Source organism: Eriocheir sinensis, unplaced genomic scaffold (genome assembly GCF_024679095.1).
Source record: "Eriocheir sinensis breed Jianghai 21 unplaced genomic scaffold, ASM2467909v1 Scaffold105, whole genome shotgun sequence".
Taxonomy (NCBI): domain Eukaryota; kingdom Metazoa; phylum Arthropoda; class Malacostraca; order Decapoda; family Varunidae; genus Eriocheir; species Eriocheir sinensis.
Window position 1 is genome coordinate 169,426 of NW_026110352.1, and position 3,765 is coordinate 173,190.

Genomic DNA, 3,765 nt, shown 5'->3' on the forward strand with positions numbered 1-3,765 from the left:
GTAAATTTGTATTGAAATACATATATAAAATACACCTCAAATAATGTAAATTTGAATGAAAATATATAAACAAATACACTTAAAATAACGTTAATTTTATAAAATATATATAAAAAATACACATTAAATAATGAAAATATGTACAAAAAAAAATATACAAAACACAAATAGTATAATATATATATATATATATATATATATATATATATATATATATATATATATATAGATATATATATATATATATATATATATATATATATATATATATATATATATATATATATATATATATATATATATATATATATATATATATATATACAAAATACACATAAAATGAAGTAAATACGTGTAAAAAAATGTATACAAAATACACATAAAATAATGTAAATTCGCATCAAAATAAATAAACAAAATACCAATAAAAGAATGTGTATTTGTATAAATATAAATATACAAAATACACATAAAATAACGTAAATTTATATAAAACTATATACAAAAATACACAGAAGTAATTAAATTTGTATGAAAATATATACAAAATACACACAAAATAATGAAATATATATACAAAATACATGAAATAAAGTAAATTTGTATCATAATATTTATACAAATACACATATAATAACGTAAATTTGTATGAAAATATATAAACAAAATACACATTATATAATGTAAATACGTATAAAATAATTTGTACAATATACACATATAATCATGTAATTCGTATGAAAATAAGTAAACAAAATACTAATAAAATAATATAAATTTGTATGAGTAAACGGGTATGTTGCATATTTTTTCAATACAAATTTACCTTATTATATACGCATTTTGTATATTAATTTTAATACAAATTTAACTATTCGATGTGTATTTTTGTATCTGTATTTTTATAAACATATCCTTTATTTTTTGGGTATTTTGCATCTTTATTTTCATACAAATTTACATTATTTTATTGATATTCTGCTCATTCATTTTGATACGAATTTACATTATTCTATGTGTATTTTGTATATATTTTTATACAAATTTACGTTATTTTATGTGTATTTGTTTAGATATTTTGACACAAATTTACAATATTTTAAGGGTATTTTGTATATACATTTCAAAAGAAATTTACCTAGTTTTATGTGTATTTTGTATATCTATTTTCATACAAACTCAAATTATTTCTATGTATTTTTGTATATATTTTAATACATATTTTAGTTGTGTTATGTGTATTTTGTAAATTTTTTTTCATTCAAATATATATTATTTTATTAGTGTTTTGTTGATTTATATTGATACGAATTTACATTATTTTATATGTACTTTGTATATATATTTTTATACGCTTTTACATTATTTAATATTTATTTTGAATTTATATTTTTATACAAATTCATGGTATTTTATGTGTATTTGTATATATATTTTCAAATAAATTTACATTATTTTATGTGTATTTTGTACATATATTTTATTACAAATCTACCCTATTTTATGTTTATTTTGTATGTGTATTTTGTATATTTATATATATCGAAATACACATTCTTTTATTGGTATTTTGTTTATTTATTTTAATTCAAATTTACATTGTTTTATGTGTATTTTGTATACATTTTTTTATACGTATTTACTTAATTTTATGTGCATTTTGTATATATATATTTTTATAGAAATCTACGTTTTTTTTATTTGTATTCGTATATATATTTTGAAACAAATTTACATTGTTTAATATGTATTTTTGCATATCACTTTCAATACAAATTTACCTTATTGTATGTGCATTTTGTATATTTATTTAAATGCAAATTTAAATATTTTATGTGTATTTTGGTATATATATTTTTATAAGATTACGAAAATTTGAATAAAAATATATACAAAAAAACTAAAAAATAAATTTCAATTTGTATGAAAATAGATATACAAAATACACATATAATTAGTTAAATTTGTATTTAAATACATGTACAAAATACATATAAGATAAGGTAAATTTGTATATAATGAAAACAAATTCACATAAAATTAGCGTCAAAATAAATAAACAAAATATCAATAAAAGAATGTGTATTTGTATGAAAATAAATATACAAAATACACATAAAATTAGGTAAATTTGTATTGAAATACATACACAAAATACACATAAAATAATGTAAATTTGAATGAGAATACATAAACAAATACACTTAAAATAACGTAAATTTGTTTAAAAAAATATGTACAAAACACAAATAGAATAATGTAAAATCGTATCAAAATAAATACACAAAATATTAATAAAATAATGTAAATTTGTATGAAAATAAAGAAGCAAAATACCCATAAAATAACGCATTTTTTTTATTTATAAAAATATATATACCAAAATACACATCAAAAAATTAAATTTGTATTAAAATAAATAAACAAAAAACACATACAATGAGGTGAAATTGTATTGAAATAGATATGCAAAATACATATAAAACAATGTAAATTTGTTTCAAAATATATATACGAATACACATAAAATAACGTAGATTTCTATAAAAATATATATACAAAATACACATAAAATGAAGTAAGTACGTATAAAAAAATGTATACAAAATACACATAAAATAATGTCAATTCGTATCAAAATAAATAAACAAAATACCAATAAAAGAATGTGTATTTGTATAAATATAAATATACAAAATACACATAAAATAACGTAAATTTATATAAAACTATATACAAAAATACACCGAAGTAATTAAATTTGTATGAAAATATATACAAAATACACACAAAATAAGCTAAATTTAAATCGAAATATATATACAAAATACATGAAATAAAGTAAATTTGTATCAAAATATTTATACAAATACACATATAATAACGTAAATTTGTATGAAAATATATAAACAAAATACACATTAAATAATGTAAATACGTATAAAAAATATGTACAAAATACACATATAATCATGTAATTCGTATCAAAATAAATAAACAAAATACCAATAAAATAATAAAAATTTGTATGAGTAAACGTGTATGTTGCATATTTTTTCAATACAAATTTACCTTATTATATACGCATTTTGTATATTAATTTTAATACAAATTTAATTATTCGATGTGTATTTTTGTATCTGTATTTTTATAAACATATGCTTTATTTTTTGGGTATTTTGCATCTTTATTTTCATACAAATTTCCATTATTTTATTGATATTCTGCTCATTCATTTTGATACGAATTGACATTATTCTATGTGTATTTTGTATATATTTTTCATACAAATTTACGTTATTTTATGTGTATTTGTTTATATATTTTGACACAAATTTACAATATTTTATGGGTATTTTGTATATATATTTCAAAAGAAATTTACCTAGTTTTATGTGTATTTTGAATATCTCTTTTCATACAAACTCAAATTATTTCTATGCATTTTTGTATATATTCCAATATAAATTTTAGTTACGTTATGTGTTTTTTGTAAATCTATTTCCATTCAAATATATATTATTTTATTGGTATTTTGTTGATTTATATTGATATGAATTTACATTATTTTATATGTACTTTTTATATGTATTTTTATACGCATTTACATTATTTAATATTTATTTTGAATATATAATTTTATACAAATTCACGGTATTTTATGGGTATTTGTATATATATTTTCATATAAATTTACATTATTTTATGTGTATTTTGTACATATATTTCATTACAAATTTACATTATTTTATGTTTATTTTGTAT